The following is an 18,605-nucleotide window of genomic DNA, read 5'->3' on the forward strand; positions in this document are numbered from 1 at the left end:
AATCGAACCGGACAGCGTCTTACTGTGAGATGACAATGCTACCGCAGCACCACTACCGCGCATATAAACTTGGAAAAGGTAATTACTGAAATTGTTCTGTTTTGTGACTGAATATATTATAAAAAAATTGCTGTAGGTGAGACTGCTTTTAAAAGTTAGGCAGAAAACATCCATATTACATTCTGGCATAAACTTTTTTTTTATATATGTAAAGTCACACATACACACACACACACACACACACACACACACACACACACACACACACATACACACACACATGCACACACATATATATAGCACCAAAACAATGCACAGGATTTTAAAATAGTCCAATTCAATGGATATAGAAAACCTAGACAAACTTAGTTTCCAATTAAAAAAGTATGCAGATTTTTAGCTCATTGCGTCACTTTTTCAAAGAGAAAGCTGTGTTATACTGTACTGCACTTCTGCCAACATGAGTGTTATTTGATGCATAAGGATGACAAGTCCATTTCATAAATAAATACTTATATATTCAGCTGTAAAATCCATGTTTACAGGCATGTTTGTATGTCCTTTATATTATACATGCAATAGTGGATCTTGTTATATTTAAATTCATTTTTAACTATTATGCTAATTGTAATACGACACACATTGTGTATTTAGCCAAATGCATACAATGCCTATCATTTTATGTAGGAAAATGTGGGAGAAAATTAAAAGAACGCATAACTGAGCATAAGTCTGAGATAAAGAGAAATATGACCAATGCATTAGCTAAACATGTGTCATAAAACGTTTTGGAACATTCATTTAAATTTAGGGCTATTAAAGTAGTGCACAGAACAAACAGGGGTAGAGATATAACATGCTAGAAAATATGGAGTTTTCATGGATTTTAAGACTAAATGCAGATGCATCCCCTGGGTTGAAAAATGCAGCGAGTCTAAAACCTGTTCTGCATAAGAAACAACTAATGTTCCACTAACAATAATTGTTATTTGAAACCTATTACTAATTGCATAAAATATATTTTAAATTTATCGGTTGGCTGTGTAATATGATTTGTATGTTTTAACTATTTAAATTATCCTGAGAAAACAATTTTTATGTAAGCACTGAGAAAGGGAAAACCCGAAATCTTTGCTTTTATTTGAATTGTATTAAAAGTTAGTGAACATTTCTGCTGTTTGTTTTTTGAATTGCTGATTTCATCACTAATCAGACCTGGGTCACCTGGGTTGTAGTCAGGGCTTTATGCCACCAGAGTGTCTTATACTTCTTAACTGTTATCTTACAAATCCCCAGCAACGCAAGTGCAGAAATCTGAATCGGTCTTCTCCTGTTGTATTGAGACATTAGTGTGGTCTGAGAGGTACCATATCTTTGGCTAAGCAGGCTGTATTAGATATCAGGACCATTAAATTTTAGGTGATATTAGAGTAAAATAGTAAATAGTGGTACATAGTTATTGAAGAAAAGAAACAATGCTAAGGTATATTTTTTACAAGCAATAACACAGCTGCAGGAGAATCAAAATTCATACAAGTCCTGCCTGTCTTCATGTTGAATTACATTTCTCACTCTATACATTATTGCAATGCTTTACATTCTGGCCACAAACAGTATGTTCATCATGGCAGCGAGGAATGGGAAAGCATGCTTTGCACAGTTGGTATTGCATGGTCACTGGATCTGTGAGGCATATGAAGAAAGGGGAAAGCATGCTTTGCACAGTTGGTATTGCATGGTCACTGGATCTGTGAGGCATATGAAGAAAGGCAGGGGTCATATTACCCATGAATGTGAATGGGTAATATTTGTACAGCACCTGGCCCTTTTTTCTTTATTAATTTTATGACAGACAAGAATATTTTATGTATTTCACATTTTAAGTAGTTTTGAGAGAAAAACATGTTTTCTTCTTGATTTTGAAGTAAGATGGTCCTTGCCTTCTACAAGACACATTGCTGTTTGAAGTCTGGTTGCAGCTCTTAATATCAAAACAAGTAGTTTTTTTTTCAAAGTATGAGTGTGTGTGCATGTGTGCATTTGTGTTTGCAGAATTAAACACATCACTACAACTTAAGCATTTGTGAATTACTTTTGAAGAATATTCAATATACTCATGAGAGTACACCATATGATGAACAGGGGGGGGGTAGTGTCACTAATAAGGTGCATCCCAAAACGTGATTGCATATTTAGTGACTGAAATCACCATTCGTGGTGTAATAATTAAATGACTGTACAATGGTTAGTGCAGTCAAGTCCTGCAGGTGACATATAAGAGTTATCACTGGGTTGATCCTCAAAAGGAGATTCACCTAGAAAGAATGAAAATGACGTGGGTATAACCCGAGAGCATCTGTATACTAATTTTGAGATTGAATAGCTTCAAAGAAAAGGAAAGTAGTTTGCTAAACAAGCTCTGGCTCCCGGTTGTCTTTTACTGTGCACCTTCCTCAGTGAATGCCTTTTAATGGAACAACTGAACCAGAATTCTTAATTTCATGCAATGACAATTTTACAAATTGACATTCCACAAATATCATTCCAACAAATTACTGCAGACTGGAAAATCTAAGATAAAATACTAACGTTGATTAGAGTTATTAAAAAGCTTTTCTAAATTAAACGGATATCCAGAAAATTTGGTTCATGTCAATCTTTTTTGAGACGTAGTTTGGGCAGGGCAATAGGGACAGCTACCTCAGGCACAAGATGTTAGGGGATGTAATCCTGAGTACTGGCATTCATTTTCTGAATAAATGCTGAGAGTGTATTTGACAGTGCTTCAATACTGGGCATATGATCTAGTATAGCACCAGCATTCAGAAATGGATGTTGGTAATGCATTTTCTGTAGGACAGAAGTGTCAGTGTTGTATTTAACTATAGCAAGTGATTTTTTCTACAGTTTATTTTTTCCTCCTCAACTTTAAAGGGAGGTGTAAGATTGGGGAATGGTATTGGACACTAGACAAGTCAGTTATGTCTCTGATCACTTTTGACTAAGTTCTTAGGATACCCATCCAATGTAACTGCTTGATGAAGTGTGTCACTTTCATTATCCAAATATGTTCCAAAAATGTGATTTTGGACTTAGTGTGTTGGCACACTTCAAGAAAGACCAGCATAATGGCAGCACTACAGTCCATAAGGATAGATCCCATCAATTACATGTTTCAATTTTGAGTTAATTATGTTGAGAATGTCCAAGTTATTGCCATTGATTGAAGTCCTATAAAAATGATGGAAAATATATAGTAAATAAACAATAATATCATTCTCTTTTTCTGAGTTTCCAATCACTTTTTAAGAAGAGTAGTGAAGAATGTAAGGTCGGAGATGCTAATGGATGGTATGCTTTATTTAAAAAATACAATGGAATTACAAGTTAATACCTAAGAGCCATTTTTTTTATTTCAGGTACTTAGCCATTTCACACTGAATGGGCTATGATCCCCTTTGTCAATATCAAGTTGGTAGCTGGGAATGGGGGGTTAGGCACCCTTTAAATGCCCCTGTGTAATGACTACACTGCTTGTGGGTATGAAACTGCAATATGTGAATGTGGAGAATTTCCTTTTCTAACTTAGCAATACAATCATACTAGCAGCATACTGAAAATGCATGTCCTTGAGTAAGGTACACACATTTATAAAAAGATGGCCCACTAAAGCTTAAGATACAGAATTTGTTTGGGAACATGTCCATTCATATCTGACAGGCATGATACCACTTGTCTGCAGCACATTTACCAACAGCCATATACCATTTACAGTGGACAATGTGCTGAACCAGAAATCAACTGAAAAATACATCAAGGGTTTGTAGTATAACCATGTCTGCTAATCTCAGGGAAACAAAATGATATAATAAAGCAGAAGAGGCCTGTAAAATGTTAGTGTAAGGGGAAGAGATTATATGCACCTAAAAAGCAAAGGCCATTTATGAGGAAAAGTGGATGAGTTGAGAAAATAAGTGCAACACAGTTATACATCCTTTGTTGCTTTGCTGTATTTGATTACAACTTAGGGGCTCATAGGAAGTGATGAAACAAGTGACCTTTGGCCATCAAAAAGCTTGCCGTTATTTCTGTACTGCTCTTTTGTTTGGAATGACTGTTTAACCTCCTGCACAGTTACAGGTTACTGTTTTTTCTGTATTATTTATTTACTGACAATAGCCCATTCTCAGCATAACCCCAGTGAGACAAGCTACATGATAAAAGGTATAATCATATATGCATGCTTTTGTCACTATTATTACTATTAGAGCATGATACATTTAAACTCAGGCAGCATATGCAGAAAGTAGCAACACTATCATATCCTATACTACCTGTTTTCCCTGTAGTAACACATTTGTTGTTAGATGTGCCCAGATGGAAAATAAACAGCATAAAGAACAATATTTACATTGCATGTACAATTAACCAGCAGTCAGATTTATAAATAGTATGTATAAGTTGTTTTATCTAACTGGCGAGTGAGAACTCACCTGGAGTAGTAGATTTAGATTTACAAACCAAGTAGTAGGAAAGATAGACATGTCAGGACAACAAAAATAGTACATAGCCTGCAGTTTATTAAATATACAGTTTACAGCGGTAGAATATGAAACTGAAGATGGGATGATAATATTTAGCTTCCATGACAACATTATTCATTTATACTGTATTTTGTGTGGTAGATGTACAGGAAACGTGCAGTTTGATATTAAGCTGGAAGGAAGAAGACTTTGTAGATCTTTGAAGAAACACTAATTGAATGAGTTGTGTGAATGTCATAGAAACTTCCAGCAGATATGTGGGAACTGAAAACTGAGAAATGCTTTTTACGTGCATAGAGCTGACATAGTGAATCCTGGTAATCTCTTTAAAAATGTTGACATTGTCTCAGAGCTGGATCCAGTACTAGGTGACCTAGGCAATTGCAAGTCCACTGACCAAGGACTGAATTCTGGACAAATGTGAAGAAGTTCATGAAATGTTACCTTAGTGGATTTGAATTCAGGCTGGATCAAATACTGTTTGTGTGTGTGTGTGTGTGTGTGTGTGTGTGTGTGTGTGTGTGTGTGTGTGTGTGTGTGTGTGTGTGTGTGTGTGTGTGTGTGTGTGCAATGCCCCAGTTAAGGCTGGCAGCATACCTCTCAACTGTACAAAATTTTGCCTCATAATTTTGAACCGTTTATCATAAAATTGTGTTTTTCTGGCAAATTAGTGGCAGCTCATTAAATATTGAAGTTAGAAAATAATAACAGATATCTGAGTTTCAGACTTCATACCCTTCAGAAAATTCATGCTAATGCAAAACCTGTTATTCTATCAACTTTATAAGTTTGGTACTTTGTCCCACTTTTATTTATGGCTTTGTCCAGATTTCTTGAGGTTAAGAGGTATGGGTGGCAGGTTGGTTAACTCATTCAGGCTCAAACCCTGTACCTTCAATACAGGACACTAGAACCTGAATCTTTTACAACAAATGCCAAATTGTCATTAGCAAGTGCACTTCAAAGGACTGTTGAGCTTCTGTGCATTTTTAAAGACTGTTGAGTTTCAAGGGAAGAGAAGTGTACTGTTGTTCATGGTAAGTCTATTTTCAATGTGTTGTTTAGCAAATGGCCTTCATCGGTGTTTGTGTTATAAATTTTAAAATCAGAGTTAGTAGCATACTTGCCTTTGGTGCAGAAGTTTATGGGTTCTACTCCCATACCATATGCATGGAGTGCTGATATTGCAGTGCCTTGTTTAGGGGGGAATGGGGATACTGTACTCCTGAGTATGTCCTCCTTTGGATAAGTTGCGTGGTAACTATGAACCTGCTGTGAGTTTGACAGTCATTCCCTAATGCAATATTACCAGCTTAACAATTTTTTTAATGTAACATGGGCAGTTTATTCTTTGAGTGCAGTAGGCACTGAATTTGTACGTGAAACACTGAGATGTAAAGTTGTTTGCCAGCAGCAACCTCTTCATTAGTTATAGATCTCTTTAATGTGGAATTATTCAGATGACTTTTACTTCTGCAAAGATTGTGTACATTGACTGATATCAGTGGATTGTAATAACAGAAGTTTGAGTGGCCCTTTGTAGTGATGGATTGTAACGACAGAAGTTTGAGTGGTCTTTTGTGGTGGTGGATTGTAATGACAGAAGTTTGAGTGGCCTTTTCTGGTTGAAATATTCTGTAATGGGTAGTTTTGTCCATATTGGTTCATATGTTTTATTTCATTGCTTACTGGAAAAATGTTCAAACCTACAAATTTAAAATACACTCTAACAAGTGGTGCTGTATTATACAAGGGATATAATTTAATACAATTAGGATGGTGCATCAAAGGGGTGGCCACAGTGGTGCAGCGGTTAGCATTATCGCCTCACAGCAAAAGGTTCTCTGGTTCAATCCTTGGCTGGGGTGCCTTCTGTGCGGAGTCTGCATGTCCTCCCTGTGGTCGCGTGGTTTCCTCCAGGTGCTCTGGTTTCCTCTCACATCCCAAAGACATGCTGTAGGTGGATTGGACACTCTAAATTAGCCTGAGGCATGAGTGCGTGTGCCTTCTGTAGAAGGTTGGGCACTGGGCTGGCAACTCGACACTGTAAAACTCCACTGCCAATCATGAGCAGACAGGTGATCCGCTGTGGTGACCCCTAACCAGGAAAAGCCGAAAAAAGAAGGATAGTGCATCAAAGAACACATGCAAGTATGCGTGGTCCTAAAAATGTGTGCAGGGGGCCTATGGTTTGAAAACTGCCCAAAGGTAAACTTAATCTGCCACTGGCCAGATGCATTTTATTTTTTGAATATTGGTTTCAATACTGTTTCAATGAATGTGAGTTTCAAGGTCAAAGATGCTTACTGTTCATGCTAAGTCTGTTTTCATTGTGAGGGTGTATTGTTTTGTTTCGCAAATGGCTGTCAGTGTTTGTGCTATACAATTTGAAATAAGTTTTAAATATCACTAATCATTGCAGAAGTAAAGAATAAAACTGTATGTACACTGACAGGTTTGAATAGTGTTTATGCTAACTGGGATGAAATAGCCAAGGAATGGGAGATGGGATGGTTGGGTGGGGCTGCTGTGGTGGGGAGGTGGGGGTGGCCTGATCCATTACCCTGCTTGCAGCCCCACTTGACCATGATCCGGCTCTGCATTGTCTGTGACTTTTCAGTCATTTGCCATTAAGTCAAGTCAGCTATATTAACTGTCCCACTTCTGTTTCATTCCCTTTACTAGCAACCACCACAAGATCATACTGTGAAGGCCCTTTGCTTAAAATAACTTGTAGCTCGTCCATTCAGGATAAAAAGGATAAAACAGATGAGTCTTTGTGGGTTCTGTTCAAGCAGCTTTATTATGTACAAACACATCAGGATTGAGGCTTAATAACTTAACGTAAAAGCAAACTAGCTTTTAAACTCATACATGCTCACTCTCTGGCTGCACTCTCAAAATGGCAGTAAAGCTAGTACATGCTTGCTATTTATATGCATGTGCTGACCTTGAAATGCTTCTTAAAACAACAAGAAACACACTATTCTACATAATTTAATTTCTGTTACCTCCAATTTACATAGTCACATCTGCAAGCTGTCCCCACAGATTTAACTGATTTTTCAGACTAATTTTAAAATCTCCATTTACCAGTACTCTGTATTGTCATTCAAAATAGATGTAAACAGGTATAAAAGAACACAAATTTATGTATTTTCTATTTCCGGGTAAGTGGACAGGCCTTTTTAGCCATGACCTGAGCTCAAACAGCAGAAAATACATCACTGTCCATCAATCAAGAATATTATGTGCAAACTCCTAGATACATGTGATATATTTGCATTTAAGGTGCACATTAAGAGGCTCAGAAAGGTTTATTAAATGTATTCTATTATTCATGATATGGGATTGTAAACTGCTTAACCATTGTCATGATAGCAGTTGCAGGTAGATTCAGTAAAGAGATGCATCTTTGAAGCTTTTTATGATTTTTAGATTTTTAATGTCTGTAGGTAGCTGCTTCCATGTAAGCAGGTCCCAATTTAGAAAAGGCTTTCACATTTACAGCAGTTTTAAATGGAGGGCATACGAGAGATAAACTTCTGTCCTGTGTACTTCTGAGTAAAGAAAGATTGTCTTGTAAAGTTAGTTTCACTTTTAAAGGGGAGCAGTAACTGTGTTTTTAGCACTTTTAAGTTAGAGTACTTAGAAGAAAAGTGGGCTTATGAGGCAGTGAAAGCCATTTGGGAAATTTTTAGCAAATTGTAGTGGTGTATTGGGATCTGCTAATAGAATGAATCTGCAGATTTTATTCCTAACAGTCTGTATTTTGTGAGTATTGTGGGCTGAATGCATAATGAGAAAAGGAAGATTATATTCAAGTTTGGGTATTAAATACTTTTAGTAATGGCCCTTTGAGCAGTGGGTGAAATTAGGCAACTAACTGATCTTATAACATAGTTTTACTTAAGCAAGGACTTTATTAGTTACAAAATGCGTGTGTGTGTGTGTGTTAAATGAAAGGCTAGGGTTGAATATTAGGCCTAGGGATTTGTTTAAATTTCAGATATTCATGCTGGCATTTTATACTCAAACAACTGATGTGCATGGCTTTCTCTCAGTTTCTTTTAATCATAGTTAACAAAACAAAATTATTTTCTATGTATCAGCAGGAGCTGTGAGACTTGTAACAATACAGCAGACACAAGAAGGAGGGAAAACAGTAGCAAATATAACAAATAGAAAGACACTGGAATGCAACTTCAAGCAGTCTTGAATAAAAGACCAGTCTCTTATGCAAAATGATAGAAAGACATCATGGAACTAATCAGTAAGGACATAGGGAACCTTCAAACATTGGACCCATCTCAGTTTGCATTCATCAAGGGCAGGTCATACTTCCTCAAGCTGGTGGACTTTTTTGAAAAGGTCACAAAAGCAATAGATGAAGGAAAATGGTACACACTGCATTCCTCAGCCTAGCTTTTTATGCAATCCTCCACTCAGATGCAGTAGAAAAGCCAAATTAACTGGGAATAAATCACTATGTCAGCTGTTGGATTGCCAACTGGCTCACAGGTAAGACACAGCAGATTAATATAGGGGAAGCTACCTCCACAAAGAGACCAATCACCAGTGGAGTACCTCAGGGTTTGGTTCTGGAACCTCTCTTGTTATCTACATCTCTAAAATAAAAGCTAATACCAAAAGGCATGCTAACAAAATTTGCAGATGATTGCAAGCTAAGAGCAGTCCTTGAATTCCTAAATTACTTACTCATCCTGCAGGAAGATTAGTTCCAAACAAATAACTGGTACCAGAATCATGGACTGAAACTACATCCCTAAGAGCTGACCTAGTTGTTCAGGATTTGGGAATTTATGGTGACAGTGACCTAACTTTCAACCCAGACATGTCCACTGTTCTAAGAAAGTCCTTTTACTTTGCACAGCTTATAAACAAAGGGATTTCATGTTGATGTAGAAATGCAATTACCCCTCTTTACTCAGTCCTCATTAGGCCATTCACTGAGTATAATGCCCCCTTTGGCATGTCCAGATAAATACAACTGGAATGCCCAAAGCAATGCCTTACTAAAATGATATAAGTCCTAAAGAATATCTACTACATGGACCACCTCAAAGCCCTGTCACTATACTTGGTATCCTACAGACTGCTAAGAAGTGACCTGTGTCTGTCATGCAATGCATCCTCTGACCCAATACTGATGGATTTATTGCACATCAGGAAGTCAAACGGCTTCAGAAATACATAGTACAGGGATCTAAATCTCTTCTGCAACATCAACAGAACAGTTTGGAGTGACGGGTATATCTCACCGAGGACACCATTGCTCTGGAACAAACTCCCTCCACATAAAACAAAGTTCATCCCTGTGCATACCGAAGTTCAGCTATTGAATTACTGAAGCAGATCCATGGATGGATAACAGAAAATTTTCCCCTGTACTATTACTGGACAGAGGCAGCTCCTAAATGCTTTATCCCATGAACAGGTACCAGTTATTCTCACTAGGGGTAACATATAATGACCATGGGATGGGTAAGGCCAGTATAACAGCAAACATGATAAGTTAATTCAAGTACCAAAAAGGAAATTGAATAGGCTTAAAATGGCCTGCAAAGGAAGCTAACCTAGTACTTACCTATAAATTTAAACCTATACCTATATTGTGCAAGCAAGCAAGCAATGTACTGCAGTGGGGTTTTCCAGTATTCTAGAAGCACAATGTTGGTGTGTGTGTATGTGTGTAAATATATGTATATTTTGTTTTTATGGATTTTCAATCTATGCTTGTTGACAGAGAAAAATCAGTGAACCATTATTTATTTTTGTGTGTTTTTAGGCACTCTCAACTTATACTTGTTGATACAGAACAGTGAAGTGCAAGTCAGCCGAACATAGAGAAACCATGTAGAGTATAGAGGGGCAAAAGCCCTGACTATGACCTGGACAACCTGAGTCTGGCTAGCAGCTCAGATGTTGGAGTAACCAGGAAGGGGTAGATGGCAGTAAGTAGCTGCTATCTCATTCATCTTGGAGTGTGGGAGGCAGATAGTCCAGCTGTCAGAATGATACATAGCAGAGGCTAACTATAGTAGTAGCAGTAGTGGGCGGTAAAAGCTATCAGCTATCGGTATGTGGTGGTGTAGCTGGATTCAGGCATGTTCAGTAATAAATGTAGACAGAGCCCAGTATTATGCATTGTGCTGCTGGCTGCCATATGGAGCAGGAAGTTAGGAGCATAAAGAAAAAAAATCCATGGATGACATCCTGGAAGATGGCCTCCCATGACTGGACATTGCCCTTCATGGGAATGGCTGAGCTGATTTTCTTATGATCTGTATGGAAATAACTGGGCCAGTGGACCACAAGAAGGTTAATGGTTGGCAGGCAGTAGCAGTCCCCAACAATTATTGAAATATATAATTTTCACACTGTAGCTATCAATGTAAATTATTCCTAAGATAATGGCACAAGATTAATTGAATCAGTGTCTAAGAAAAATAATTGAGACTAACTTGTAACTCTGTCTAAATTTTAAGTATTTTTTTGCTCTAACAAAAAGAGGTTGAAATAGTTGTTAAGATAATGGAATAATATTAAGTGAGACAATTGCTCATATAAACTCGGGTTGGGAGGGTGGCCTAATGGTTAAGGTGTTTGCCTTATAAACACAAGGTGCAGGGTTGGAGTGTCACAAGGGATAATTGGCTAGGCTTAAAATGGCTCACAAGGGCAGTTAGCCTAGTACTAATATATGAACCATATATATATATATATATATATATATATGTATAGATATATATATATATATATATATATATATATATATATATATATATATATATATATATATAAACTAGCATTATTAGCATATCTTCTAGAAAAAAAAATATTTACAAGTAGTAGAAAAAATCACAACACATCTGCAGAGAAGTATTCACTTTGACAGAAAAAATTGTCTAAAGATATGATAAGGAGAGTTTCATCAAAAGGATTTTGTTTTGTATTTTTGCCTCAAGATTTTTTTTTTCTTTGGACTGAGCAAGTTTACAGCAAAGAGGGCAGGGCAGTCTCAATTCAGGAAGTAGGATCTACAGAGAAAGGCTAGCAGAGTAGACTTTCCTCTTATGAGGGAAGTGGAGGACAAGACCAGCTTGACAAGTTAATCAGCAGCTGGTTATTACTAACCTGAGGTAAATTTCCAGTGACTGTCTGGCTGAGATATGATGGGAACAAGTATTCATTTAAAACTGCATTTCAAGTCTCTTAGAATGAACAGTGAAAAGTGTGGAATGGATTGTGAACTCAGGCAGTGTGAGCTTCTAAAGATACAGCCCTGCAATAAAAATTCATCCTAAAGGCTTTACTTGTGGAGTTTATACTTTTGCTACAATTTCCTACTTGTGTCGAGCCGAATCCCAAGAAACATGGCATTCATTTTTCACACTGGCTACTGAGGAAAAGGTTGGGGTTTTTACCTACATGAAAGGTGGATGATTAGCTTGATATCCCACTAAATGAGTTGATTTTTACTTGAGATAAATTCCTGGGATGGCTAATTTCAGCGAGGTGGAACCAGTTGTCTAAACTGCTTCAGCAGTCACTCATTTCCTGTTTGCAAGTAATGAAGCATGTCACAGACTTGCTGCACTGAGCAGTTAAGCCTTAACATTCAGTCGCATTTGTGTTTAATTCACTAGTGGTAGTGTATTTTGCTTTCTTTATATGAACACTTCAGTTAATATTCTCCCTCACGTTAGTTAGACACTGCACACCTTCTGTATATAGCTACAAAATATTAATTTGTACAGTGAGCGCATTAATGAAGATCAAAACTTGCTAAATTTTTATAATATTTATCCTAAAATACTAAAATTTCTGATCTGGGTGGCAGCGGTTAGCGTTGCCGCCTCATAGCAAGAGGTTCTCCGGTTCAATCCTCGGCTAGGGTGCCTTCTGTGTGGAGTCTGCATGTCCTCCCTGTGGTCGCATGGGTTTCCTCCGGGTGCTCTGGTTTCCGCCCACATCCCAAAAACATGCTGTAGGTGGATTGGACACTCTAAATTGGCCGTAGGTGTGAGTGTGTGCATGTGTGTGCCTTCTGTGGAAGGCTGGGCGCCGGGCTGGCAACTCGACGCCGTAAAACTCCACTGCCAATCATGAGTGGACAGGTGATCTGCTGTGGTGATCCCTAACCAGTAAAAGCCGAAAGAAGAAGACGACTAACATTTCTGATCTATTGTAAAAGACCATAAAGAAATTCATAGTAAGAAAATTAGTTTATTGTAAAAAAAAAATGACATAACTTTGTTAACTAACAGACCAAAACTAGAAACTATAAAGTTGGAGTTGCATTCTTCTTTTAAAAATCAAAAGGCGATTGTTAAGTATTTTACCATGGTAACAAATCACTTGAATGTCTAATGGACTTTATTAGTTAATTTTTGCATAAAATAATCTCATCATTCACTGAGACCATTCTGCTTTTAAAATAATTAATATCTGTAATAGATGCAAATTTAACCAAAATTGTCAATGGGCAATTGAATATGGAGCATCTCCACCAAGAAAACATGATGAGGGTCTAAGAAATTTTTTAATTAATAATTTGGCAAATACATCTAAACCTCAGAGAACTCAATAGTGTTACTGTATGCAAACACATATTCCAGAATCAGAATGCAAGACTTGACTGCAACAAAGTTGCACAGTCAGCATACTGAGGCATTACAGAGTCGAAAAATACACAAATTTAGGATTAGTTAGTTTCTACTAAACTTAACATTGTTCCAAAATCAGCAAAATCTACTAAAACTAGGTAACTCTAACAATGAACTTGTGACTGTTGACTTGCTAAACCATAAAATGAGCACACAGCTAGTAGGTCTTTTTTAGAAGCAATCAATGTAATCTACCCACTAAGGGCAAAAATATGAACACCATTAGCAGACTAAATGGACTCCAGAACAGACATGATACAATCATAATTCATACAAGGATTCACAATTTAAGGAAGTCAGTACTCAATTATGTGAAAGGCTATGATGAATCTATTTTCATTGAAAGAAGAAAAATATTAAGTGAGTTTCTAACTTCTGTTCAAATGGCATCTGAGTTTAGAAAAAATCCTGACCTTCAGTTTGTAGATACAAATTTTGGTATTCTAAATAATAATTAAGTGCCTATTGGAACATGATGATTTATACCTGTTAACTTGGGTAGTATAGATGACTAGAACACTTTCTGTACTATGTTTTTTTTTCTTTCAGGCATGCTGCAGTGGGAGCTCTTTTGTGGGCTGTAAGCAAAGTAATCAAAATTTGGTATAGATCTACTGACAATGAAAAGTGTTACTAAATAAATGTCAGTTCCATAAAGCTGCAGAGGCAACTTCAAAATAACTTTTATCACTGACAATATATATTTACTGTTCAAAAATGATAGTGTTTATGGATGTGTAATTCATTTGAGTTGCTCTAATTAGCAATATGACAATACAGTTCCACTGCATTTATCATTATTATTAATAAGGAGGCCATTTTGTACTATGAAGTTGAAGGAAAAACTTTCTGTCCTCACAGTATCTTTTTCTGTTGGCTTGGAGGTATGCACAAGCAACATGTTGCTCCAGTAGGAGGTCCACTGTGGGCCAGATACAAAATAATCAAAACTTCATATAGCTCTACTATCAGTGAAAAGTACTACTAAAACTGAGAGTTGTACTAAATAAATGACACCATAGAGCTGCAGTGGCAACTTCAAATCAAACTTTCAGCACTAAATATATAAACAGATTTTTCAACACTGGTAGTGCTAATGGGTATGTAACACGTTTGTGCTGCTCTAATTAACAGTAGCACAGTATAATTCCAATGCATTTATTATTATTCATGAAGAAGACATCTTGTACAATGAATATGAAGGAAAACAAGTTGCCATTTACCTATTTGCTAACAGTGTGTGATTCTTTTTTTTTTATTCAATAGCACAATGCCAAAACTTGCTTTCAGGAATCATTTCAAATTGTGCATGTTATTTCCCCATCAACATAAAGTATAAAGCAATAAGTGTCACAGCTCCAGTTGCCAATTCCCCATCCATTAGGTTTTTCAGAAATGAGGTGGTGAACACATAACAGCATTGTGTGTGTACAACATTTATTTTAATTCAACAGCAGTGTCAAATGTCAATTTTCACAGACATTTTAAAACATTGTAAGTTGTTTGTCTATCATAATAACATGCAGAGCAAAATGTCACGGCTTGGGTATTTCAGAACAGCACTTATTACTAAAGACGTAATACTATCTTATTAACAATATGTATTCTTGTGATGATGTGAAGTATTTCCAGCTATACCAGGAGAAGTAGGGCAGTGAATGTGTAACATATGCCAGCTCAGCTAAATGGAATTTTGTAAAGAATTGTGTGTCATTTGCATATCAAACTGATTTGTACAGATGCTTGTGTTAAAAATAACAATTGAAATTAACATTGTAACTTTGCAAAATAGTATGAAATTAAATTATTTAATTTAGGCTATAAATATTGCATCTTACAGTTCTGATTGCAACCAGAGATGAAATGTCTGTACCAGAGAATTGTTTATTAGCACCTATAGGAAGAGCAGAAGTGTTTCATTGTTTTATAACCTTACACCTTATTATCTCTCACACTTAACACCCTCCTATTGCAAGTGTCCTATCTTATTTGCATCTCTCTCTCTTTTTGTTGATAAAAAAATTCTAAGTTTTGTACTGCATGTTATGCACATTATTGTAATGTTTATGTAAATTTCATTCTCAGGCCTTTTGTAAATTTCTAATGTTCTCAAGTAAAGTACATTATTGTAACTTTTTCATAAACTTCATTGTCAAATGTTTTTTTTCTTTTTGAAACTTTGTAATAACTGTCTGCAGCTTTTCTCCTCAAGTCTCCACTGAAAATGGGCAACTGGCCCAGGTGAACTAACCCAGTTAACAAATGACATAAAATAAATAAATAAATCAATCAATAAATAAATGTATGACTTCCAGAAGCTGCAACAAATCTTGGAAAGCTCTGTGCATGTATTATTGACACATATGTGTGATATTCTGGGTCAGCTGCTAGGAAACAAGGTAGTATGGGAACCAGAAGTCAGATGACCAGATGTATGTGATGTCATTCTGTAATCCAGGGCAAAAATGATGTTTTAATACTAGATGAGACTGATGTATCAGAGCATTCTGTTTTTGAAACCTGACATAGAAAGATACCTCACCTACTTCATCTTGTCTTTCTCTAGTAAATGACCATGGAATAGCAGTTCTTTAGATCAGTCAGGAAAATCTAGTGAAATTAGTTAAGTACTGTTTTTTTCTGTATATGTGTGAATCTATTCATCTGTGTTATTTTAATATTTACTATGATTAAAACTCTTGTGTTTATTGTAAATAGATATTCCATATTTTCATGTTGTTTTATTATTTATTATTAAATGTATTTAAACTTTTCATTGTGGCTGGTTCTTTAGAGAATATTTTAACCTTTGAGAGTACTCATATCTATTTGGTGACTCTGTGGCCACTCTTGAAAGCCTTACTGCATTGGTCAAAACACTACCATTTGTATTAATATTAATTTCACTTAGTATAATTGGGTATCCTTGTAAGAGCCTTTGTATAGCTGGCTTTGGTGTGTTTGGTGGCAGTGACTACCTTATAGTCTGGGTAGAAGGGGGCATAGCTAGTAAATCTGTGCCAGCCTTTCGCAGGTGGGTGTGTGTGTGTGTCTGTCTGTGAAAATCAAATTTCAAAGAGTGTGTGTGTGTAAGCTATTTGGAACAGGGACACAGAGCACTGGTTTCACAGAGAGAGTGGTTGAGGGCTGGGCTTGGACATTCGGCTGAGGACTCAACTCTATGGCTGTGCCAGTGGGGAGTCTTATTGGGGATCTAGAGAGAGATGGAAACCCAGCCGCTGAAGTGTTTTTTCCTGTGTGCTGTTAAAGGAAACTGTGCTTGATACAGGCAACTGCAGCTGGAAATACTGGGTGTATCCATTTTTGTTCCAAGTGAATGTCCCTCGCCAGTGTCAATGTTGAGAATTCAGGCTCCTTGACTACTGGCCCAGAGAGGGGATGTCACAGTTCTCTTCACAAAAATTCAAAGTATAATGTCACAGCTCTAGTCAGAAAAGTGCTATAATACCAAATGTGTTATGCTAACGAATACTGATTAGCAGAACCAGTTTATATATTTTTAAAAGCTATTAGCCTAATAAATTGCGGGCAGTCACGGTGGTGCAGCGGTTAGCGTTGCTGCCTCACAGCAAGAGGTTCTCCGGTTTGATTCTTGGCTGGGGTGCCTTCTGTGCAGAGTCTGCATGTCATCACTGTGGTCGCGTGGGTTTCCTCCGGGTGCTCCGGTTTCCTCCCACATCCCAAAGACATGCAGTAGGTGGATTGGACACACTAAATTGGCCCTAGGTGCGAGTGTGTGCGTGTGTGTGCCTTCTGTGGAAGGTTGGGTGTTGGGCTGGCAGCTCGATACCATAAAACTCCACTGCCAATCATGAGCAGACAAATAATCCACTGTGGCGACCCCTAACCAGGAAAAGCCGAAAGAAGAAGATGATTAGCCTAATAAATTGCCCTTTTTTGGACATTATTATGAGTGCTGGATTTGTTTTTGGATATTAGTTTTGACTGTGCACCAGTGTGGAGACATTTGCACTGATTGTGTGAATATATATATATATATATATATATATATATATATATATATGTATATATATATATATATATATATATATATATATATATATATATATATATATATATATGTGGATTCACTTCAGAAGCTCGAAATACTGAAATCTTGAATTTCAATATCTCGAGCCCAAAAAGTGGAATCCACAAAACAACGAAAACTAAAAACTGCAAAATTCAAAACCTTGAATACCGGAAGTTTTGAATTTTGCAGTTTTACTACACACACACACACACACACACACACACCATCCACCACACAAACACACACACACAAACACTCTACTACATGAAAACAGGGGGGCAAGCCCCTGCACCCCCTACTTAAATATTCTCACTCCGAGGTCGCACTACATACAAACACACACAAAATACCACCACACAAGCTACTTTCTCTTCGCACACACACATCACAGCAACAAAACACACTGACACACATCACAGCCCCTACCCAAACTCCTTAACACACACACACTTACCTGAATACATAACCATAGCAGAACTTTAGAAGCGCAAAATTCAAAACCTCCGGTATTCGAGGTTTTGAATTTTACGCTTCTAAACATTCGCTATTATGTGGATTCTTGGGCTCAAAATACTGAAATTCGAAATTTCAGTATTTCGAGCTTCTGAACAGAACCCATATATATATATATATATATATATATATATATATATATATATATATATATATATATATATATATAAAATGTGGGTTCCTCCAAGGCAGTTGTCATGTTAGTGGTCAAAAGGTGATCTATTAACTCCATTTGGCAGACAGATCAGCTCATCAATGGTGCCAGTGCAAGGATGCTGTAATAGCAGAGTTGGGATGTGTGTCTTTCCCCTACTAATGTGTGAAGTCTGAGGTGGTATATTTAAATATCATGGGTGCAGGCAGTCACAGCTTCCCACACATGGGGGGTGCAAGGGGTGATGACTTTTTGCTTTATTCTCCTTTTCTATTACTTGGGGAAATGTGTGCTTTAGTGATGGCAATATGCTTACCTCTAAACCTTTAAGAGTGAGAAATCTATTTGGGGGGCGTGGCTAGGATGTAGACTGGTTGGCAGCATCTTTTCTCAGCTCTGCACTCAAAAGATATTTCTGACAGGAATTTTTAAAAACTAGATATTGTAGACAAACCTATTTTGTTGAATTACTTCTACTAATATCACTAGAAGTCTACAGTGCAAAAAATTTGGCTTTAAACATTATTTTTCCTGTCAAAAACAAGGAGGAAGGTATCTGAATCTACTGAAAATGAGCTTTTCTAAGCATACCACACAGGACCAGATGATGAAAAAGGAGATACAGTCTTTATTAAATGCTATACAAGACT

This window comes from Protopterus annectens, chromosome 9.part0 (assembly GCF_019279795.1).
Source record: "Protopterus annectens isolate FY-2018-M chromosome 9.part0, PAN1.0, whole genome shotgun sequence".
NCBI lineage: Eukaryota > Metazoa > Chordata > Ceratodontiformes > Protopteridae > Protopterus > Protopterus annectens.